General features: G+C 42.7%; 1 protein-coding gene and 1 long non-coding RNA gene across 6 annotated transcripts in view; one reads left to right on the forward strand and one right to left on the reverse strand.

Moving 5' to 3' along the window:
- Window positions 1-25,704, reverse strand: part of ANK3 (ankyrin 3) — an 818,082-nt gene that overhangs the window by 423,288 nt on the left and 369,090 nt on the right. The gene's annotated exons all lie outside the window — the stretch shown is intronic.
- The window catches only part of LOC149457739 (uncharacterized), a 245,107-nt gene that overhangs the window by 118,783 nt on the left and 100,620 nt on the right, over window positions 1-25,704 (forward strand). The window contains exon 5 of one of the 4 annotated variants that reach the window (XR_016313570.1): window positions 21,112-21,315. The exons of the other annotated variants lie outside the window; for them this stretch is intronic. This is a non-coding gene — a long non-coding RNA (uncharacterized LOC149457739). Of the gene's footprint in view, window positions 1-21,111; window positions 21,316-25,704 lie in introns of those variants that run through there. 4 annotated transcript variants of the gene reach the window in all.

A 25,704-nucleotide genomic window follows, 5' to 3' on the forward strand; every position in this document is an offset into this window, starting at 1 on the left:
TGGCCGCAGCATTCAAGATAGACTGAAGTGGGGATAGCCTGCGGTGAGTTAAGCCGATGAGGAGGGAGTTACAGTAGTCAAGTCGTGACATAATAATAAGGGAGTGAATGAGTTGCTTAGTCCTCATGCACACTGGACGTTTTTACAGCCGCTGTTTTTGGCTTTTGACATTTTTTCCTACAGCTAGTAAACCCCCCCCCCCCAATATGTTATCGTATGTGTTCATGCACACATAGACTGTAATCAACGATTTTTGGCAGGGACGTTTTTTTGGCTGGGAAAACAACCCAGGACTAGTGGGTTTCTAGATGCTCAAAAGCTGAAAAATGCAGCAAAACGTGGTAAAACACCACAAACCAGTGTTTTTGTACTCTTTTTGACCAAAAAAATGTTGTTTTTAGTAAAACAAACTCGCTAAAAACGCAAACGCGGGAAAAGGCTAAAAAACGTACATTTGTAACATGACTTTACACAGCTAACGTTACCAGCGTTATCAAAACATCCAGGGTGCATGGAGCTTAAGACTCATTTCACTGACCTAACATATCAGGATAAAGAGCCTCAAAGCGCCTATAAAGTGTCAGTTATTTTCAGTTCCAATGAGATTTGAAAATTGCAGTCAATAAGAGTCTTTGCAAAGGGCCCCAAGACCCCCCCTATTGATCTTACAAATAATCGCTTGCCACTCCTTCCTCCTTCGCAGCCAACACTGAAATGACACTTTATGCCGCTCCCCCCTGTCATGTGACAGTGCTTGGCTGACAAACCCCAGTATGATCACAGAGGGGAAGTCACATGCCCATCTGTACCCAGGAGTGACAGTTATTGTGGACAGAGGAGGATGCTTAAACTTTAGGGCACACATATCACTATTAGGTGCTTACTCAGTGCTCCTCTAGGGTACAGTCTTGAAGTTCCAAGCACACAAAGGCAGGTAGAAACCTCCCTGTAAAGGACAGTAAGGCATATCTAGTATCAGACTGTAAAACAATTCTATTAGTTTCTCTTTATATTTCAATACTTTTTAGCCTACTCCATGAAGTTTGTAAACTTAACTTGTGAAGTCCCCCAAGCATTTACTTGCTGGAATTCTGCAACACATATTCACAATGTCCTGTGGGTGGGCACTGCTGTGTCCCACATTTCACAGAGCCTGCCTACTGAAGTTTCGGGAGGCAGAGTCACTACGGGAATCACTGCTTGCAGGCAGCAATGTACCATGGGATATGTAGTCCTTGGTAATTGAAAGTAATCAGCAGAGGAGAAGCTGAAATGCATGCAGGGAATCCAGAAGTTGTTAAAAGAGATGACCAGCAGACAGGCAGAACTCACAGTATGAGATTTTTCAAGTCAGCTTATGTTAGATTGTCAAAAATGTCTATTGTTTACATAGTTATTACAACGCTGATGTTATAAAATGAAAGTATATGCTGTGACCACAGAACCACTTCAATACTGGACACTTTCACCCCTTTCCTGCCCAAGTCAATTTTTAGCTTTCAGCTCTGTCACACTTTGAATGACAATGGTGCGGTCATGCAACTCTGTATCCATATGACATTTTTTAAGACAGAGCTTTCTTTTGGTGGGGTTTGCTGGGTTTTTAAAGTTTTGCTACTCAAATGAAAAAAGACCGAAAACTAAGAAAAGATAAAATGTTTTTCTCACTGTTATAACATTTTGCAAATAAGTAATTTACGCTGATCAGATGGCTCTGATAGACTGCACCGATGAGACGGCTCTGATGGGCACTGATGAGGCTGCACTGATGGACATTAATAAGCTGCACTGACTGGCAATGATGGGGTTGCACTGATAATCAGGGCATTGGAGATCAGTGTAAATGTGTGCTGTCACAGGATTTCTGCTTATCGGCTTTCCTTTCCTCAGTACGCAAGGAAAGGAGATGCCTATAACCAGCAGTTGTTTACATGTGATCAGCTGTGATTGGACATAGCTGATCACATGGTAAAGGGCCTCTGTGATTGGCCCTTTTCCTTGATCTGTGATCAGCCGGACACAAAGCACACAATGCTCACAGAGCACTCCTTCTCAAAACTAGACGACCGCGCTGTAGCTGTCTTTCGGCTATAACGCTGTGGGCAAGTGGTTAATACTTTCCTGTCCTGTTACCCTAGTTGCCAATCTTCATTCTTGATTTTTTTTTTTTTTACAGGGAGCAATATTCCTAAACTTTAATACTTGCTTTAAAATAAATAATTAGTGCTTGTTTTTACTTAATGACTCTTAGGCCCTGTTCACACTGGCGTAAAAAGCAGGAGCTTGAGGTGCATTTTTAATGCTCCTCAAACACTTAGTAAAGCAGTCTGCAATTGATGATATGAACTGTTCACATTATCAAAACATGAAGCATTTGTGTCGCATTGCGCTGTTGCGCTTCAAAGATGAAACTTCTTGTGGCATTTGGAAGGAGCTGAAGCATCTCAAATCTATGGTAACGTGACATATACATGCAGGCACACGATTACAGCGTATGTGCGTGCATTAGGCCTTGTTCACAACAACTCAAAAAAAAATAATAGGTGTCTGGGGTGCAGTTTTACACATCTTTAATGCGCGTCAAATGCGGCATACAACACGCATTAATGCTTCAGTGTCAGTATTTTGAGCAAGTGTGTACAAGGTCAAACTCTTGAACGGAGTGTCACTACTGTGTGAACAAATCTGAAGCTACAATGCAACTACATTTTATTGGCAAATCAGAAAGATGGTCATAAATTATGTAAATAGCATTTAATAAATGTTTGGCTTGAATAAAGTATATAGCCAAAACTTTTTTTTTAAGTTTTAAATAGAGTATGGAAAGGGTAAAACATCTGTCATTTTATTTTTTTCGCCTGGGTCCTGTTAGGAAAATTTCTGTTTACTTGCTGTCTTGAAGATACAACAGTGATTGGAATGCCCCCCTTAAACAGTTGTCACTGGCAAGATGTCCCCTCTAGAAGTTTCTCATCTGTTCTTTGGTGTCATCTGTACATTTTTGGATTTCCCATCATTTTATGTTCTGATGATGATGATGATCACTTTAACAAATAATCACCTGAACAAATAAAGAGGATATAATACCTGACAAGGGATTTAACCTTTCCCTACTCTGTCCAACAACAAAATGTTTTGGTTAAACATACACTCTAAATCTCTACAGACTTTTTGCACATTGTATCCTATTGGAAATAGTCACATTTTTTCTTGATGCCACAGTCAATCTCTAACTGTTTACAATAAAGAAGAAGTCTTGCCAGGAGATGAAAAAACTTGTTAACCCCCATAGAAACCAGTGCAAATCACACTTGGCCCCATTCAAATCTGTGCAGGGGTTGCTAAGCACAGTGGTTGGATAGCAGAGTGATCGGATAGCAGTGGCAGGAGAGGGGTAAGCCATCCGACCTAGGCACAATGAACAAAAGGAGAGGGAGTTCTGAATGACAGTTTCGAAGGAGGACGGGTGTGACAGACTGAGCCCGCATAGCCCCCAACTTCCCTGAAAGCAGTCATTTGGAACATCTGCAGCTCTGCCATTCAACCCTCTGCCTTCTCTGATCTCCTCTGCCAGCTGAGCACAGCCACCAGCTACAATGGGCATAGCGAGTGGAGTAGTTACTGTGGATGTTGTGAGTGTCAGCGGCTAGAAAGAAGCTGTTCTTTTTCCCCCCATCTTTCCCCTTCTGTGTGACCTGTGTGCAAACCTAGCCAACAGGAAACCTAGGTAAGCATAGCACAGGTACCCATAGGTATGAGATGTCTCTTGTGTAGGTTAGACAAGGGGTAGGCAACCTCTGGTGTTAGTAGGGAAGTGGACAGTGTCAATCAGTAGAGCAGTAGACTTTGTCAGTAGGGCAGAGGTTGGTGCCAGTAGGACAGTGGATGGTGTCAGTAGGTTTTTATGAATTTTCTACAATTTTTTTAGCAGCCCTGTTGGGGGGGGGGGCTTTGGTGAAATACCCAGCATCTAAACAGACCCCTGATGTCTCACTCTTGAGTCAGAGAAAGGGAGATTGGGAACTCAGTCCTCAATCTCCATCTCTGCAGCCTTAGCTGCACAGAATGAATGAACAGGAAGAGCTCTGCCCTGTCTCCCTGTATATTCACACAGTTTACTATGTTTCAGTTATGAACATAGTGAGTGATTGGTACTAATAACTCACCATGCTCATTCATAAAAATAAGGGGCCAGTAAATTACATATTTGCTGCCCTTTCCACTGTTCTCCATCTTGAAGTTCCCCCACAGCTGCTGGTGGGAGAGGAGAGAATGGAAGCTGGCAACACTGGGGGGGGGTGTTGTGGACCGGGCAGCAGAAGGGAGGGGAATCTGGACAGGAGTGATGGCATTTACTGGAACCTATCACCTACATTTTCCTCCTGTTTCAGCAGATTGCCCATGGGAGGGAGAGGAGGAGAGGCAGGCTTTCAGCTGCTGCAGGAGGAAAAGACCGGCGATTGGTTCCAGTAAATGTCACCCCACTCCTGTCGAGGTTTCAGGGGTCAAAAAGTAAGCAATGTGATCTACCCGCAGGGGTGGACTGACCATTTGGAAACTCGGGCATTGCCCGAGGGCCCGGGGTCAGTAGGGGGCCCCATGAGATGCCCCTGGTACCTTTTTCATAGGTTTTTTGAGTTTGGGCAAGGACACAGGGGCCCCATGATCCCCTATTGCCCGGGGCCCCATGAGTTGTCAGTCCGCCCCTGTCTACCCGTCACCTGTCCATGATCAACAGGTTGCCTACCCTGGGTTAGACAGATGCCTGATGGCTGACCACTCTAAAACTTGTCCCAATGGTCTTGTTTCTGCAACAGATAACCTAGTTCTATAATGTAAATTGGTATAGAGCAGAGCAAATGTGCACGGGGTGGACTATGCTTATTCTGTGTATTGTGCCACATCACGTGACATTTAAATGGTATACATACATGTATGCAATGTGTCACATGGCAAACATAAGGACACAGAGTATAAACAGTAACACAATTATCCAATCCACGTATCAATGTATATGACATTTAGATTGTAAGCTCCACGAGCAGGGCCTTCACATTCCTTCTGTACTGAAATGTATTGTAATTGTACTGTCTCCCTTTATATTGTAAAGTGCTGCGCAAACTGTTGGCACTATATAAATCCTGTATAATAATAATAATATGACATATTGTGATCTTATACCTGTTATATAACAAATTGCTCTATATTCAGCATACAACCGATACAAAAAATTATCAATTATCCAACCATGGAAAAAGCATTTGCACATGAACGGGTGTTTCTTTGTTTACATGACTGTGAAACTAAAGGAAACATTTCCACACACATTTGGGTGATGTTTCCCAACCTCTTTAGGCTACTTTCACACAGAGGAATTTTTGAAGCGTTTTTGCGTTAAAAAAAAGCACCTGAAAAGTTCAAGAAAATTTCTTCCCTGTGTATGTTAATGTAATCTATGTATGTTTTCACACTGAGGCGTTGTGCTTGTGGTGCGGTGTAAAAACTCCTGCTTGCAGCATCTTTGGGGCATGTTTGGCGAGTAAAAAAAAAAGGTCAAAAAACGCCTCTTCCCATTGAAATCAATAAAAAAACGCCTGAAAAGCACCTCAAAAATGCCTCAAGGAAGCGTTTTTGGTGTAGTTTTTAAGTCATGTGTCCTTTAAAAATGCTCAGAAAGCACAGCAAAAGCGCGGTAAAAACGCCTATGCGTTTTTGCGGCAGATCAGTGTGAAAGCAGCCTTAGTAAACGAACCTAATATGTGCTTATATAATACAGTAAACATTGTTACACAGAATGTGTCCTTCCCTGTAAATATGTTCCCTGCTTTAGACCAGCTAGTGTGTACATCACTCCATATAAATACAGATATGCCTGTACCCGGAGAGCCACATTCATCTGTCTTAGTAGGCCAAATCCTGCACTCTACAAGCTGATTGTAACAACCACATTGCTCCACACTGGACACATCTTCCCCCCTTCCTTACTGAACTGACAGCCACATGCACAAAAACCACACTCAGACATGGATTACATACAGCATACTTATATAATATCAATCCAGCACACCCTTTAAAGTGATGGCAAACCCAAAACTATAAACGTAATACAGTATACTGCAGATTACCAATCCATAGAATTTTCTGCATTAGTGTTCTTTTTCATAGGCTTTTTCCTTTTAATTTCATCTGGTGATCCAGCCAGTAATACACTTCCTGTCTTTGGATGTTTCTAATCTGGATGTAGGAGCGATGAAGAGGGTAATGTTAAGCTGGCCATAGATGGACTTAAATTTGGCCAGGTCAGCAGGGCCCACATGAGTTTCGATTCATGTATGTCCAGGGGCGGACTGACCATTTGAGCACTCGGGCACTGCCCGAAGGCCCGGGGTCAGTAGGGGGCCCCATGAAATGCCCCTGGTATTTTTTTTATAGGCTTTTTTGAGTGTGGGCAAGGACACAGGGGCCCCATAATCCCCTATTTCCTGTGGGCCCTATGAGTTGTCAGTCCGCCCCTATATATGACTGCCCCTGTTCAACAGAAGTCAATCATTGGCTCGGCGTCTGAAGATTGGAATGTTTGAAAAGTTTTGTCAATCAGCAGCTACAGCCGCAGAGGAGTCTCACTGTCAGAATACAATAATGCAGTGGGGAGGATTCCTCTATCCACCTTGTTTGTGTGTATGGAGGAATCTAGGGATGCACCGATGCAGAAACTGAGTATTTTCATGAGTACTCATACTCGTGAAAATGCTCCAGATACCTGAAACCAAAACTTTGTGGTGCGATTTGTATCAATACAAAATGTATGTAAGAATAGCATGTGATTCCTGTCCAAATCACATGTGGTTTTCCCCACTGCTCCTGTGTGAACTCAAGCTTGTCATAGTCTGAGTTCACACAGGGACGGTGCAGGAAACTTCTCTGCACTCATCCCATGCTGTCACAGAAGGAAAAGCTGGGGATTTGAAATCCATGCGGCTTTTTCTCCTCTCAGTGCAGGGATGCCAGTGCGGGTCAAAGAGCTTCTGACTGGTCAGCACAGTCACAGAATTTCAAGTCCCCAGACCTGTGAAGCAACTTTCTCTACTCTCCTTGCAGGGATAACAATATGGGCTAGATGGCTTCTGATCTGTCAGCACTGTGACGGTGCTGACCAATGAAAAGCCTTCTAGCTTGTACTGTCATCCCTGAACTGAGAGGAGAGAAAGCTGCAGGGATTTCAAATCCTTCTGTAACAGCATGGGTTTGGTGCAGGGAGGCTTTCTGTACCGCCTCTGGGTTCACACAAGAGCTGTGGGGAAACCGCATGCGATTTGGACAGGAATCACACCATATTCCTGTTCAAATCACATGCTATTCTTTGCGGTGCAATTTGCATCCATACATTTTATTTTGATGCAAATTGTACCACAATGTATCATCAAGTACTTGACCGAAAGTATCGGTACTTGTACTCACTGATAAAAAAAAAAAAAAAGAGTATTGGTGTATCCCTAGAGCAATCCTTTGGTTTGTTTTTTAATCAGGCCGCTGGCTGATCGAAAAAAAATGGGTCATCTATGTACAGCTTCCGATGCATTATCAGATCTAGATGGCTACACCTAACAAATTAAAATCACTTTTCAGCAGTTACAGCAACTGTTTTTTTTTCCTTTTGGGATAAAGATTTTAAATAAATGAATAAAAGCTAACTACCATTTTTGCTGGATAGCTTGGTCTTGTAAGGGACACTGAAAAATAACAGACTTACTAGCAGGATCAGCAGGTGAGAATAAATAAAAATCCAAAAACAATAAAACTAATGCAGCTGCCACATCTAAGTTACAATATATTACATTTTTGTTTTTGAACTTAAAGTGGTAGTAAATTCTATTTTTTAACTTGTACCTTCAGGTAAGCTTACCATCAGGCTTACCTGTAGGTACAAGGAATATCTCCTAAATGTATACCGATTAGGAAATATTCACATAGACAATAGTGGATGACGTCACCCACACATACGCAGTAACACTCTGCACGCTATGTGATGAACACTAGTACATTATGAGCATAGCATATGGGCACATACAAAAAATAGAAAATATGCTATTTTTTGCATTTGCTTTATACTATACTCATGTTTATGATTGCACCACCGTAAACCCAGATTACAGCCACACATAGTCATTCATATCTATGGGAGGCTGTATAGAGCACCAAGGCTGACCAGGTGGGGATGAGGCAAAATTTACATTAAACGGGCACAGCCACCCATCTGCAAGTTTTTTAACACTGACTTTTTTTTTCTTTTCACACATACACACATATTTACTTTTCTATAATAATGTCCCTGATTGGATTCTTTTTCTCTCCCACTCTCCCCTTTTTCTTTCTCTCTATATATGATTTTTCTTATACCAGGGCCCCCTTTAACCTTAGTTTGTCTATGTCAGGGTAGAATGTGAACCCACACACCTCATCACCTGCCTGTCCGCAGGCAGCGGGAAGTGGATATGAAGTGAGCAGTAGCCAGTGCTTTTTTGAACATAATAGTTACACTATAGCACTACAGCCCATGGAGGGTCCTGGATTCCTACAGGTCATACTCCCATTCTTCCATATCTCTTGTATTTAATCTCCAGCCTTGGATTCACAGACATTTACAGTATATAATCCTCATTGCCATCTATAAAACGTTCTTGACTTTTTTGACTTGTTATGACTTCCATATTCTTGCTTTCTTTCATACATTTTCATAACATTCCTATTCTCTCTAAATGCCCTAGGGCAGCTGTAGGCATAACGCTCCATATGTTGTGGAACTACAAGTCCCATGAGACATTTCAAGACTGTGATCGCCACAAACATGACTCCCAGAGGCAGATGCATGATGGGATTTGTAGTTTCACCACAGCTGGAGATCTGAGATTGCCTACCACTGCCCTAGGGGATAGTTCATGATAGGACTACAGAACATAATGGCACATTAAAACACAGCTTGGATCTACAGCTTCCTTAGGGCACAGTTGCCTCAAAATCTGCTATCCCATTCATCATGGTCTGAGCCTCCAGCCTGATTATGTAAAGGCAGAAAAGCCTGCTTAATCTTGCACTCCTCTGAGGATTGGTTTGCCTATCAGGCCTAGCTTTGAGGAAACTCGAGTTATTAAGGGTCTCAGTTACCACAAAAGATCTAAAATCAAATCGCGTTATAACCAAAAATTTGACTATAAAGATCATGATTAATTTTTACAAACATGTTAAGATACAAATGCTTTGGCCTTTAGATATGAACATTTTCATATAGCAGTTTCCATCATATAAATGAGACTTTCTTTTACTCTGAGAAGCGGGACTGCATGGTATTGCAAGTCTCACTGTGACCTTGGGCAAGAGATTTTATCTTCTGTCAAGAAAAGTCATAAAATGACTGTATATTAAATGCTCAGCAGAACAGAACTCTTTGTTCCTGGAAATTACAAATACAGCTCAGAATATGAGATGCTGCTCTGGTTTTCACACACAATGCTGCTTATGAGATAAAGGATAGCTGTCAGTGTATAGTCTGCTTTGTAGAAGAACTACTTCTTATTTCTTATCTGTATTCTAAAAGGATCTCTCCCTCCAAGCTTTTTTTTGTATTCTGAAAGATTATAATAAGGAGAGCTTTGGATAATAGTTAGAGAATATTAATAAGAGCTACTCCGCCCAAAAAAAGTCACAAATTCTACGACGCACAGGGGCAGAGTTCCAAATCCCAGCTGGTCTTTACATCTCTTTGGGTCCCATGCCAAGAAGTCCCCCACTGGCTGCTGGTAGAGTACAGAAATACAGAATCATATGTCTATTTGTAGATTCTTCATAGAAGCACTGGAACTATCAAGCTTGTGACAACAGTGGCTTGGCTGTAATGGCAACCTGTTTGTAGGGGTGATTATGGACTTAGTAGGTTTATGTTTACCAATAAGGCTCCATGCACACTAGCGTTTTTTTTAAGCTCAAAACCCTGGATAAAAAATGCTGGTAATAGCGTTTTTAGTAGCATTTTAGTAGTGTTTAGGAGCATTAGCATTTTTACAGTACATGTAGAGGAAAAAAAGCTAGAAAAAAAGCTGTGAGGGGCATTTTAGTAGCGTTTAGCGGTGTTTAACATTTTTTTTCTGCGGGAAATACACTTCAACAATTTCTACAAAAACATTTTTTTTCTGTTCCTAGACACTGCAGCTAAAATGCTAATATTCTAAAGTAGTGAGCATGGACACATAGGATAACACTATTTAGCGTCTAGGAGTAGTAAAAAAATGCTAATAACAGCTTTCAGGAGCTTAAAAAAATGCCAATCTGTGTGCAACAGATCGGCCTCTTGGACAAACCTTCAATATCACCTGTTGCCTACAACGAGACAAAGTCAGTGTGCCTCATGCAGTGATTTAAAAAAAAAAAAGAAAAAAAAGAATCACCCTCTAATAAAGGGAAGGACTAAAAAAAAAAGAAAAGAAAAACTAAGAAGGAAGAAAGGAAAAGAGAAGAAAATCTGCGCCCTCCTAGGTCCAGGTATGAGTATGCTATCCAAGTCATGAGGAATCTGTAAAGTATCTGATCCATGGGTCCCAAGTTTAAAGAAGGACAGTTTGTCATGTAGGAACGCTGACAGGCGTTCATTTGTCATGATCCATGTCAAGCCTTTACTTTTTTAACAAGTCACACTTGATGTTCCTCCAGCCTCCCATTTTGGTTAGATATTTGGACTATCATTAATTTTTGACAGCTAGTGGGCCTGGAGGATTTGGCTAGTTTTGTAGTTTGGGGGTAGAGAGGGTTGTGGGGCAAGATATCCATCATAATATCATAACACAATGACAAACATCTTTTAAAGTCTTTTATGATATGTGTATATGTCAGAGGTAGATAGAAAATGAGTATGTGTGTTGGGGTGGACATACTGCCCATACAAGCTGAACAACTTCATAGGGGTCCAAAAGGACAGGGAACATCATTAGCGATTCCTTGGCAACTAGGACACCTGTGATGTTTCCAAAACTAGCTGATCAGCGAGTGGGGGGCTGGTAATATATTGGGAAGAATTGGGTAGGACCAGTCAGCAGATACACCATGAGCATCAGGAGAGGTAAATGAAGAATGACAGCCTATTTTATTGTACACTTTGAATGCCACTCCATGTAAATCCAGTGGGAGTAGGGCCCTTGGCTGCATGCCACCCTTGTACCTTGTGTCTAGACTGTGTAGGTTGTCTAGATCTTCCTCAAACAAACACTCTAAGTAGATTGGCAATTAGCTAAAAGTGCTAATCTGCTTCCTGCAATAGGCCTCATGCACACTGGATGCTTTTACAGCTGCTCCTAGGGGCATCAGGTGTTTTTTTTACTGCCTCTAAACCCCCCAGCATGCTATCCTATGTGCAGCAATGTTTTGGCTGAAAAAAACCCTTGACATGTCTAAACACACCTAACTCTAGGTGCGTTTATCGCTTGAACGTTAATTTATTTCAAAGGCCAGAATAACTTATTGATTCTGGCCAATTAAATTAATTAATGCCCGAACACTTGACACGTGTAAATGCATGTAAACACAGTGTTTACAAGTGTCAAGCATTTTTTTGCCCAAAATGCTTGACACTTGTAAACACTGTGTTTACATGCATTTACACGTGTCAAGTGTTCGGGCATTAATTAATGCACAACACTGCTGGCTTCTAGGGAAGTTAAAAATGATTGTCAGTGTGCTTGAGGCCTTGATCACAACACTTGCTGACCATGGGGAGCATCAGGGCAGACACAGAAAGATACTTTCACAAATACTGCCCTGCATCTTCTCTATACTATAGCTTTTCATGCCTGGCTAACACCCTACAAAACAAACTAGCAAGTGAACTAGATCCTCTGCTGTGTGCTGATCTACTTCCTACTAACACAGTAGGCTTTATGTAAAGAACTTGCAAAACCTGGGTGTGGTTTGTGGAAGGGGGAAGCTCAGGGAGTCTGATCTGAAAACAGGCAGGTGTGTGGCCATGAAAGGAGGGTGTTTCAAAAGCCTAAACAAACAGTGGGGCACTATAAAACAGCAGCCTGATGATTTCATAATACAGCAATTTAAATAATGAGATCTCCAGTGTCAAGCTTCCTCCTCCAACCAACATACCAGGCCCAACACCACACTCATTACTCTTCTCCTTCGACCCTGTTACTGGAAGTTACCGAACTCCTTACCAAGGCTCACTTTACCACCTGCCCCCTGGACCCTGTCCCCTCACGATTATTGCAACCTCCTTCCTGCTCTATCGTAAATTCTCTAACCCACATCTTCAACCGCTCACTCTCCACAGGCACCTTTGCCTCCCCGCTCAAACATGCATTGGTTACCCCAATACTTAAAAAACCCTTGCTGGACCCCACCTGTTTGAGTAGCTTAAGACCCATCTCCCTGCTTCCGTTTGCCTCCAAATTCTCGAGCGCCTTGTTCACAACTGTATGAATTGTTACCTCACTGACAACAACCTTTTCAATCCTCTACAGTCTGGCTTTCGTCCACAACATTCCATTGAAACTGCCCTACTAAAACTCACTAACGACCTACTGACTGCTAAAACCAATGGCCATTAGTCCATACTCATACTCCTAGACCTCTCTGCTGCCTTTGACACAGTCGACCACCCACTCCTCCTCCTCAGTAAACTGCACCCGATTGGCCTCCGTGCTCTCTCCTGGTTCTCCTCTTACCTTTCTCAGCCCACTTTCAGCATCATATACAACAACAACTCCTCCGCTCCTCTTCCCGTTGGAGTACCCCAAGGCTCTGTCCTTGGGCTCTGCCTTTTCTCTCTCTACACCTCCTCCCTGGGCCAATTGATAACCTCCTATGGCTACCAATACCACCTCTATGCTGATGACACCCAGATCTATCTCTCCACTCCCCAGCTCACCTCCTAAATCTTCTCACGTAGCACAAATCTACCAAGGGACATATCAGTATGGCTGTCACACCACTCCCTTAAACTCAATCTTTCCAAAACCAAGCTTGAAATATTGCCTCCTCTCCAATCCCCCATGGCTTTACCATTAAGATCAACAGCACAACCATTGGTCCTTCCCCTCATGCCAGGGTGCGAGGTGTAATCCTAGACTCTGACCTCTCCTTTGGGCCCTACATCCATTCACTGGCTAAATCCTGCTGCCTCAACCGACGCAAAATTTCCAGAATCCACCTCTTTCTGACCAATGACATCACAAAACAACTTATCCATGTTTCGGTTATATTTCGCCTTTATTTACTGCAACTCCCTCCTCACTGGTCTACTGTTACACAGGCTATCCCCTCTTCAGTCTATTATGAATGCTGCTACACCTTTCCAACCAATCAGAGACTGCTGCCCCTCTCTGCCAATCCTTTCACTGGCTTCCACTAACCCAATGTGCAAAATTAAAAATACTAACAGCAACATAAAAAGTTATCCACAACACTGCCCCTAGCTACATCACCAAACTCATCCACAGATATCATCCAAATTGCCCGCTCTGCTCCTCCCAAGACATCTTGCCCTCTAGCTCCCTCATCACCTCCTCCCATGCTCGCCTCCAGGACTTCTCCAAAGTCTCTCCCATCCTCTGGAACTCCCTAGCCCAGTATGTCTGGTCAGCCCCCACCCTGTCTGCCTTTAGGCAATCTTTGAAAACTCACTTATTCAGGGCAGCCTACCCCACCTTCACCTAAGAACTGTACTTGAGCTACTTCCATCAGATCATCCTCTGCACCTATCACCTTTTGTACCACCTCCCCCTTTCTTTAGATTGTAGGTTCTACGAGCAGGGCCCTCCTATTCCTTTTGTACTGAAATGTATTGTAGTTGTACTGTCTCCCTTTATATTGTAAAGCGCTGTGCAAACTGTTGGCACTATATAAATCCTGTATTATAATAATATTAATAATATGTGTATCAGCAAAAGTGCAGTAAAATATCAAATTGTGCCAAAACCTAATACATGATCTCCAAATAAATAACAATGAAAAAAAATAAATAAAATACATTCATGTTAAATATTGTCTCACTACATCCAAATCACATACATCACATCTTCTCAAATCATCATGTATGCGCCACAAGAGGAGGAGGACAGACTAGTAGTGCAATACTGTTATACAAGTTTTACAAGATACTCAAAGGGGGAAGATAAAATACAGCATGTATCAGCCAAAGGTTGTCCATCGGCATGTGTAATGGTGTCACTAAGGCTTCACACAACGCATTTTTGTCACTAGAGGACATCTTCAGGGGCTACGCACTGGCCTCTGAACACACATCCTACCGACAAAACACACATTTTGTTGATTTAAACCAGAGTTTAGTGTTTCATTTAACTTTTCTACTTCCTAAATAGTGGTACATTCATAATCCACTCCATCAGCTGTTTCAAGAGCACTCCTTGTTTCCTCAAAACATAAAGGGCGCACCATGCAATGAGAAGCCAAACTCCATTGTTTCCATTAGGTCCAGTCTCTGGAGTGAGCTGAGTGAAAATGGAATATGCTGAAATGTGATACCATATATCGAAGCATGCGGCAACACGTTAAAGTAGAATTCCAGGCTACACCTAACAAGTTTTAACCAGTTGAAGCTGCAGGGGAGAAGGGAAAGCACTTGACAATGGCTGATAAAGCCTGAAGCATTGAAGAGGTTCCTATGGTCCATCCATTGTCGGCAATCCCTCTTCTCCCCTGCAGCTGCCACTGCCGGTCAATGGGGTGCAAGGGCACGTGACTGGACTGAAGCAAACTGAAAATAGGTAAGCATATACATCCTTTTTACACAGGTTAGTCAGCATAGGTATTATGGGTGGGGGGAGCATTTTGAAGACTAGTTAAGTTTAGCCTGGAATTCTTCTTTAAAGAAAAGTAAAACCTAAATGCAATGCATTTAGTGTAAATCCAGCCAAGATAAGTAGCATTTTTCCAGATATGCAAATTCTGATTTTTTTTATCAAAAGTCAACAGCTAAGTCCTCAGCACCATCTGTAACGAGTTTGCCTGGTCACTGATGTATACCTACTGCAGATACACAGATTTGTTACAAGAAGGGCAGACGTGCCTGCCATACAGGCTGTGATGATAAAATGGCAGCACCAAATGGAGGAATAACTGGGTCTTTGGAGATGTTGTGCACAGATCATGCGGCTTCCGTGAACATTGGATTAACAAATTATTTAATTAACAAACTTTATTGTATATTCTTACAAGATGCATATTGTCTGAAAATTCCAAACTGTTATAATCAATACATTTAATCAATGAACTATTCTTCCAAAACATTGCAAGCTTTTAAAAGCATGAATATTTATTTATATAGTTAAGATTCAGACCTACTCATTTGTGACACATTAAGCAAGAAGACTGGCCATACACAGAACACCATTGACACTCACCTAAATGTTCTTTAACAATTCGATTTGTAAAATGAAAATAAAGCCATGTTGAAAAACCATTTTACTCAATGAATAAAGTATTTAGCAGAGCTCTTTAAAGTCAAAAAGCTGTCCACAGCAAAGTAATTGTCAGCACTGTAATACAATCAAAAAGGCAAAGTGCCCAAGGACAATGCCACTCCAAATAATATTCCCTTATTTGATAATGGTGTCATGTTCATCAATTGCCACATTTCTGTATGCAGTATAATATTTGACATGGCTGGCATTTTTACAAAGCATACGCACAACCATATGGAATTTGATCATGCATTAAAACACAAATCAGATTTTCACAGTACATTATAAGGCAGTGTGACACATACAGATATATCACGTAACTGCACTTTCTGTTCATTTCCAACCTATTTTATTGCTTAGTACGGACAATAAGCTTTTGTGTCAATTGGTGCAATTATATCACTGTCACCTATCCATTAATTCCAGCAGATCAAAACACAACACATTGATGATGCTTACTGGAAAGTAATTATTTATCAGTTTCTGTTATGGAGATATCAGGATTCACTGACTCACAATGGACAAGCAGAATCATGGCTAATGGAGCCTAAGAAGGTTTGATGAACGTGACTAGAATGGCAGGGGCCTACAATTCATTGCAGTCATTTAAAGGGTTTTCAATTCCCTAAAACCTCCTTAGCTTGCTTTTTGGTGTTTGCAACAGACGGGGTAACATTGTTACTCTCCAACTCTCTAAGAGCTTGTTTACTTCTTAACAGTTTAGTGTAGCATGCAAACACCAACTTCCATATTCCAACTACAGAAGGGATAATTTGATGCAGAGATATAGAAGCAGTGTGCACAGCGTGGTGAGAAATACCCATGGCTACACTGCCCTGAATATTTGCCATGGCCTAGATGTGCGTGATAAATAATGTCTGAGCCTGCTCATTGTATACAGTCATGGCCGAAATTGTTGGCACCCTTGATATTTTTCCTGAAAATCAAGTATTTCACACAAAAAAGGTATTGCATTAACACATGTTTTGCTATACACATGTTTATTCCCTTTGTATGTATTGGAACAAATATAAAACAGAGGCAGAAAAGCAAATATGACATAATGTCACACAAAACCCCAAAAATGGGCTGGACAAAAGTATTGGCACCCTTAACTTAATATTTGGTTGCACACCCTTTGGAAAACATAACTGAAATCAGTCGCTTCCTATAACCATCAATAAGCTTCTGACACCTCTCACCCGGAATTTTGGACCACTCTTCCTTTGCAAACAGCTCCAGGTCTCTCTTATTGGAAGGACACCTTTTCCCAACAGCAATTTTAAGATCTCTCCACAGGTGTTCAATGGGATTTAGATCTGGGCTCATTGCTGGCCACTTCAGAACTCTCCAGCGCTTCTTTGCCATCCATTTCTGAGTGCTTTTTGACGTATGTTTGGGGTCATTGTCCTGCTGGAAGACCCAGGATCTTGGACGCAAACCCAGCTTTCTGACACTGGGCCCTACAGTGCGACCCAAAATCCTTTGGTAATCCTCAGATTTCATGATGCCTTGCACACAGTCAAGGCACCCAGTGCCAGAGGCAGCAAAACAACCCCAAAACATCATTGAACCTCCACCATATTTTACCGTAGGTACTGTGTTTTGTTCTTTGTAGGCCTCATTCCGTTTTCGGTAAACAGTAGAATGATGTGCTTTACCGAAAAGCTCTATCTTGGTCTCATCTGTCCACAAGACGTTTTCCCAGAAGGCTTTTGGCTTACTCAAGTACATTTTGGCAAACTGTAGTCTTGCTTTTTTATGTCTCTGTGTCAGCAGTGGGGTCCTCCTGGGTCTCCTGCCATAGCGTTTCATTTCATTTAAATGTCGACGGATAGTTCGCGCTGACACTGATGCTCCCTGAGCCTGCAGGACAGCTTGAATGTCTTTGGAACATGTTTGGGGCTGCTTATCCACCATCCGGACTATTCTGCGTTGCAATCTTTCATCAATTTTCCTCATACGTCCACGACCAGGGAGATTAGCTACAGTGCCATGGGTTGCAAACTTCTTGATAATGTTGCGCACTGTGGACAAAGGCAAATCTAGTTCTCTGGAGATGGACTTGTAACCTTGAGATTGTTGATATTTTGCCACAATTTTGGTTCTCAGGTCCTCAGACAGTTCTCGTCTCCTCTTTCTGTTGTCCATGCTTAGTGTGGCACAGACAGACACACAATGCAAAGGTTAAGTGAACGTCTCTCCTTTTTATCTGCTTTCAGGTGTGATTTCTATATTGCCCACACCTGTTACTTGCCCCAGGTGAGTTTACAGGAGCATCACATGCTTGTAACATTCTTATTTATCCGCAGTTGTGAAAGGGTGCCAATACTTTTGTCCAGCCCATTTTTGGAGGTTTGTGTGACATTATGTCGAATTTGCTTTCTTTCCTCCCTTTTTTTGTTTTGTCCCAATACACACAAAGGGAATAAACATGTGTATAGCAAAACATGTGTTAATGCAATACGTTTCGTGAGAAATACATGATTTCCTGGAGAAATATCAAGGGTGCCAACAATTTCGGCCATGACTGTATGTTGCAGTCCTTGTAACCACACAATAACTGTACATCAAGCGAGAGTCTTACAGAAACACATAACTCTTTTTATCTCTTTTTAAAAAGAAATAAAACTAGATTTTCTTTAGTCAAAATATAGACTGAGAACTAAAACTTTGTTTGAGCCCACCTTAAAAAGAATCTTATTGAAACAGTTGGAAACTGGCCCAAACAAACTATTCCCATTACTCAATGATGTGGTGTTAGCTACATATAGTAAGTGTTCCTGCAGCATGGGCAACTTATAGTCTGCTACAAATTAGAGAGAGTCACCCAAGTGATTCTCTGCCATTCAGGAGAAGCCTTGTATTTTAATCAATGAATACAAGGCTTTCTCTGATTTGCCATAGTTGAAATCATAACTCCACCCACCTCTCCACCTTGGCCGATAAGGCCTCTTTCCGACCGATCGGGTCCACCTATCCATTTTTCAAATGGACCCGTTCAAATGCTCCATTGCTCTCTATGGAGCGGTGGGTGTAAATGGACATGTGTCTGTTTACACCCGCCTGCATCCAGTACTGTCCATTAAAAACAGATGGAAGGGGATCTGTTCCCCATCTGTCTGGCCGATCGATTGACAGTTGAATGGAAATGGGTTTCCATCTGAAAGCCCATAAAGGACAGTGAGTTGTGTCCGTGTCTGCTCTGCATAAATGGAGCGGACATGGACCTGTCATCCGCTTGCTCAGTGGAGATCCCCCAGTGGGCAAACGGATCCTCTGACTGGTCCACCCCATGTGAAAGGGGCCCAAGAATGGCAGAGAAGTACTCAGCGTAACTCTTTCATTCTGGCAGCAGACAGGAAGTCGCTCATACTGCTGCCAATACACAGAAGCTATGTGCTATGTTATTTAAAAATTTATGAAAACTTACTGAATCATTAAAAAAGGAAACCAAATGCAGCCAACACATCTAAGGATTGATGGGCTGCAATATATTAAGTTTTTGTTTTAGGGTTTAGATATTCTTAAAATTTTGATTTTTTGTAAACATATCTTGGGATATTATTTACAAGTAGAAGAAAGAGGAAAGGATAAATGAATACAGAAAATGCATTTGTGGATGCAGTTTGCAGACTCTTAATTGGTTTCTGTCAGCGATATGTCCAATATCACCAGGTACTTTAATAGATACGGGAAATAACCAGAAGAATGAAGTTGTTGGTGCCAGAAAATAACGTTTCTCCACAGGTCTGCTCACATTAGCAGCTAAAAATCTCTCTGCCTGTTCTCTCTAGTGATTTGTAGCTGACTACATCTGTTGCTGTAGGTGGCTACAGATTTGTTGTGGCAGGCTACAGTGTTTTTTTTTTTTTTTTTTGCAAATAAAATTCCCTGGTGTACATTGATCATTAGAAGCTGCATTGGATACCACAACGAAGCTGAAGGTGGAAATAACTGCAGATAGCTTCAAGCGTTGTAAAAAGTCTATCCAAATTACACTAAGTTCTGGTGTTAAAGAAAACCAAGTATTCATTAACTCAGAAAAGTACCTCTAATAGCTCACAGCCTCCTCCAAATCTCCTTTTTTGCTGCTGTGATCTGCCTTCCTGTCTGAGGGTGGCTATGTTTGTGCTCCATTGTCCCACTGTATGTTAGAACATAGCCACCCTCTTTCTAACTCTTGAGATGTACTATGGACTTTGGAATTTGTAGTGTACATGACTGCAACTAACATGTACTGCTTGTACTAAACAAATGGTAGTGAGAGGGAAAGGAGAGGTTTGGAAACTTACGGCGGGTCTTACAAGAAGGAAACTTACAAGGCCATTAATTAGAGGATGTGTATTTTTGGAAACAAATAATATCACAAAGTATCACTTTAAGTCACAAATCACTTGAAATGCTCTAACACAGACCTTCCACTGACTGCAATGTATTTGTTCCAAACAAGAGAAGTGCTAAGGGTCCTGTCATACCAGCAACTTTGTAGGAGAAATGTAACAAATACAAACTCTGCCAATTTGCAGCTGTTACAGAGTTGCTTCTCTATCTGCCTATGATACTTTTCTATGCAACACTACAAATTGCTAGTGTCATGGTCATTGGAAGCTGCATTAGATGCCAAGAATGACTACTGGAGCAAGGGCTGCTGGGAGGGGGATACAGGAATTTCTCCTGTACTGGGCCTGGCAAAGGCTGCCTATGGGCCTACTGATTCTTTGTGCTCGATCCAATGCCATGCATGTCTCTTTAGAACCTGAGTAAAGAAGACTGTAGACTATGCAATTTTTTTTCATTCCACATCAGGTGGAAGAAAACTGCTTGATTCCCCCATCAACATAGAATCCCTCACGCAGCAGGGAGGCTTGCTTGCCAGCAGAACAGAAGAATCACTGCTGGCAGCTACTGTATAGCCGCCAGCAGTGATCACATGAAAAAATCTGATCGATGTATCAACTTCAGTACAACCAGCCTGCCCATAGATTGATCAAATCTCAGCCAGTCTTTGCTGAATTGGCTGAGATTGAAACCATCTACAGCTGGCTTTAGCTGCAGGCTTCTGAGCATTCACAAGTGGCCCAGCCCTGGCAGCAGACATCCTTTCCTCTCCATAATTGGCAAAATATCAAGTACAACATGCTTTTAGCCCACCCATAGACACCTCCTACACTTCTCCATCAACACCCACCTGTGCCAGCATGGCTAATCCAGCACCCAAGAAGAATTCTATCTGTGCCAGCCAGATCAAAGTCTATGTATGGACCAAAAAAGGGATAGTCACTAAGTAGTCACCCAAATGATTTAATGAAGCTCTTATTTAAAGTGGAAGAAAAGCCTGGCTATAACTATTCTTAAATGTTCAATCCCCCCTCCTCATACCTATCCTGCCAAACCTGTATAAAAAGATCTCTGTACTTACCTATTTTTAATCCACATCCCATGATCCAGCAGTGCCGACAATGGCTGGGTGCTCACATATATAGAGCTGCAGGATCATGTGACCAGAGTGGCTTGAAAATAGGTACATACACAGATCTTTTTTATACAGGTTAGGCAGGATAAGGTTGGAGGAGGGGGGAAGGTACTGTTTCTACAGTGGGTAGACTCAAGTTTTATTTACCTATGCCCCTTCTAGAGTTCCATACCTCTGAAGATGTGCGTGCGCACGTAACGCGTAAGGAGGAGCCTGGACGTCGAGACGCTATGCCGCCGGAGCCATGTGGAGGCCCGGCGGCCATCATTCTAACTGTTAGGGTTAGTTTTACTATCACATCTGGATGACACTTGCCGTTTGAATCTGGTATTACTGTCTTTAATAAAGCTGTTTATTCTAAACATACTACACTATGGGCATCCTTTCCTGACTCCCTTGGAGGAGTACCTCTTTTCAGAGTCCTTATTAGGAATCCAAGCATCCACCTAAGAGGAGGAAGAATTTTTCTCTGCACCCTTGAGGAAAGGAAAGGCCAATCCACAGTGACCAGACCTGTTTCTTCTTGACTGAGGATCCATGAGCTTTTGATATATACTGCTTATATATATCCGCCTTCTGGTGAGTGCGCATTTCTGCTACTTCCTTGTGGATTTCCATTTGTCACCTGGCACGTTTATATGAACTGGACTTACAGTGGACAATTTTCAGATTTATCACTTAGCGCTGCACTTTTATTTATATATATCCTTCTAGAGTTAGCACAATTTGTCCATGCCCACACACTGATACACCTTCCTCCTCTCCTCTGCATGCCCAAGGGGTGCACCAGGTCTTTCACAATCCTAGCAATGCCTCTGGGGTCCAGTGAAATGTCAATCCAGCCAAATGCAGGAGGACAGTGCAGTGGCAGGCGGTTCAGGACCCCTGGTTTTTAATAGCAGCCCTAGTGAAAGTTGGGGAAACCCTAGCTAGCTTGAAACTGGTTAGTCACCCAGCAACTGAGCTACAGATGCCTGGATAATTGCGACACAAGCGCTTCATTGCCTGGAGTTTATTTATTCTTACCAAGAAAACAAAATACATTAGAGAAAGCAATTCTGTAGCTACTGCAAAAAGCCTGAAGAGTCTACGAGCACAGATGTCAAACTGGCGGCCCTCCAGCTGTTGCCAAACTACAAGCCCAATCATGCTTCTACCTTTGGGAGTCATGCTTGTAACTGTCAATCTTGCAATGCCTCATGGGACTTGTAGTTTGGCAACAGCTGGAGGGCTGCCAGTTTGACACCTGTGCCGTAGACTCTTCAGGCTCACTCAGCCTATACTTGCAGTGTCTCACTGCATGGGCCCACTCCTGGTCTCTGGATAAGGTTCTCCCAGGCTCTCTTTCTCTAGAAACTTACAGATCCCCCTCCTGGACTATATAGTTGCCTCAGCTCTCTCGGTCCTCTGCCAGCCCACTTAGCTGTCCCAACTCTCATAGTCCTACGAGTATGGGAATCACTCCAACATGAAGTCTTGTCTCCCAAGCAGGTTACCTCTCCTAGCTGGTGCATGCCTCCATCCTCACACAAAGGCTTTGCTCCCTATAGAAGAAACTGCACTGAGTTACACTCAGCCTAGGTTCACACATATGCGGTGAGGGGAACACAGCTATCCTTGTGCGTTCCCCACACCGCTTTGCAATCGCACTGTGTTTTTAATCTGCTGCGGGTATCAGTGCAAAGTTAAAAACACCCCAAACGCATAAAAAATGCAGCATAGTTTGCCCGCACTGGATCGCATGATACAAAACAAACATGTAATGCGGTTGCGGTGCAGCTCCAAAAAAGGTGCCTGCACTTCTTTAATGTAAAACAGTGCAGTTTAAGCCCATTCAAAAAGGAATGGGCTCAAATCACACCTCACTGAATCACATGTGAATTGCACAGCAATGCGTTGTAATTCCTGTGCGATTTACTTGTGGGTTATAGTGTGAACTGGGGCTCAGACCTGGCTTATAATGACCCTGCACACCTGTGCTCTCACACAGACTGCAGGCATCCAGCAAAGTCCGGACACAGGACAGAAGTTTTCGTCCCACCCAAAACACTTTGGAACCTTCAAACTCCAGGTCCCATATCCTAGATTACAAAACCCAGAGAAAACCTACAACAGAATAAACACGCTGGAGCTTCCCATTCTGCAAATGTGAGAATCCTGTGTCATCCCTACCTCCCTTTCCTATTCTCACACCATGGCAGAGCCTCACACATATATAGATGATCTCTTGTGTTGTTCTGGGTTTGTTTGACTGGGAGAAACACTGGGACAGTTGCAGAACATTATAGCTGGATTACATCCCTTCTGTCCCAGAAATCTGTATTAGGATCCTCTAGGAAAAGTTAGAGTCAGTGGGGTTGATTTACTTAAGGCTGTTTACTTTGCAAAGGGAATTTTTAGTTTGCAAGATAATTTTCCCTTAGCTCAGTGAACATACCCATTCAGATGCAAGGAAAATAAAAAAAGTATTTTTGCTTACAGATGATAGAAGGCAACAGCTTTACCTAATTTTCTAATCTCTGGAGAAAATTCCCTAGCAAAGTGCAACTTCCCTTGCAATGCGAACAGCCTATGTGCCTGTAGTAAATCAACCCCAGTATCCATAAGCAGGACACCTCCAATACTTATGTGCTTGGCTGTGGGGACTATTCCATTCCTGGTGTGTACATAGGCTTTGACCTGCTTGGTTCAGATCGTGCCAGGTAGGACATGCTAGCACGGGCGGGTGCTGATGGAGCAGTGTGGGAGCTGTCAATGAGCAGGCTTCGATCGGGGTGTGGACACAGGGGAGAACTCCCAGCCAAGGAGAAGGCAATGCCCCTTGCATGTGCGTGCCCCTTGCATGCTCCTCTCATGGCCAATACAGGGATTGGGTGTGTCAGAGATCGCCGCGGTGCTGGTCCCGACACATGCGCAGTAGACCGTCTCATACGGGGATTCGGGTGCTAGGACTCAGTCCACCGCGACGACGGAGTTCACGCATGCGCACTGGGGGGCGTGAATGCGCGATTGGCACCAATGACAGCGCGGGGCGCGATATTTAAAGCGCCCAGTACTGTTACTTGTTGCCGAATGGTCTCTCTGTATATCCTGTTACCTGTGTTGTGAGTACTTTGATCCGGATTGTCTGACCTAGCTGCCTTCTCCTGTCCTGACCCCTTGGCTTGCCTGACTCTGCTCCTGGATGCTCCCCTTTAGATTTGATCTCCTGTTATTGACCCAGCGTGTGACCCGACCATTCTTTGCCTACTGTTTTGTACCGCACCGACCCCCCGGCTACCAACACGGTTTGTTTGACTCTGCCCTTGCTCATTCCTCCATCCATCCATCCATCCCTCAGGGATCCCCGGGTCCCCTCACATCAGACTCTCACCCTGCAGGAGCCTCCGGCAGACTCCTCTACCACTGATAGGGATATCCGGCAGCTGCGACCTGGTCCCGGAGCGCTCCAAGTCCATCCCCACCATCAGGGGCCCTGGTGAACAAGTGCTCCGGAACTTAGACTCCGCACTCTGGAGAGGCTCTATCAGGGGACTGAGACAGGTGCTGTCGGGTGGTCCCTTACAGGGTGGATAGAAGGGTGGGTGCAAAGCTTCCGTTTGATACATAATTCTCACATACAGAGAACAGCAACTCCTTGGTCAGCCAGATGTTCAATGAAAGGCTGAGTCTCTGTAACAGGCCATAGACATAATTGTCCATAGGCAACCAAGGTGTCCCAATATACAAACACAGGAAGTCCGTAGCTCACAAAATAACTACATTGATCTACTTGTAACAACAAAGCCACAAAACAGTTCATCTGCAAAACAGGAATGCCACGCTTAGGATTATGCTGCAGTGCTGCCTGCAGACATCAGAAGGGAATAAACACTACTGTGCCAACAGCAAGGGAAGCAAAACACTTTGTAAAATAATTTACATGGCATGAGGCTCTGAAAGTGGCCTGTTTGGCTGGAGGCAGAAAACCAGACATGAAGTAGAAACAAAGTTTGAAGAAGAAAATGTCTGTGCCTCTCACAGTAACTAATCTTTTTTTCCCCCAGTAGGTCAGAGCACAGGGAGTAGAGTGCACCGAGCAAATGTTCTGGATGGCAGAACTACACTCAGAAGGTATAGGATAGTCGATACATTCCTACACATCCGCTATATTTGGTAATGTGTCATTTACCTATATGACCAAACGGGCTTACAAGAGGACAGTGAGTAGACATGTGCACACCAGAAGTTTTCATTTCATTTGCATTTCTTCATTTAAGAATACTAGTTTGTCATATTCGTTATGTTGAACCAATTCATTTTTGGAATTCATTTCATATTTTTTGTATTTGTTCCATATGTTCATTGGTCCAGTTGGAGTAGAAAAAGTCTGCAGTTTTTCTGGAGGATTGCTATATATTTTATATGTGACATATTATCGAATCAGACGGATTTGGATCGGAAGGATTCAATATTTTCGGATGCTAGTCCAACCCAACAAGAGAAATGGCATGAGCAGATTGGACAATATTGATTGGAACCTTGTGCATCTGAATTAATGAATGGAACAAAATTTGGATCCATTCGTTATCCGAGCTATCCATTCATTATCTGAATTAAAAAATGTAATTCTTTGCCCCATGGACCTAAACAACTATTGCATCATGTCATTCAAATGAAACAAATGCATTAGTTAATTTTGTTCTAACTTTTTTTGGATTTGTTAACATTTGTTACTACACTCACTGGCCATCAGCCAATCACATGGCAGCAACT

Source organism: Staurois parvus, unplaced genomic scaffold (assembly GCF_062004578.1).
Source record: "Staurois parvus isolate SC_StPar_1 unplaced genomic scaffold, SC_StPar_1.0 ptg000303l, whole genome shotgun sequence".
Classification (NCBI taxonomy): domain Eukaryota; kingdom Metazoa; phylum Chordata; class Amphibia; order Anura; family Ranidae; genus Staurois; species Staurois parvus.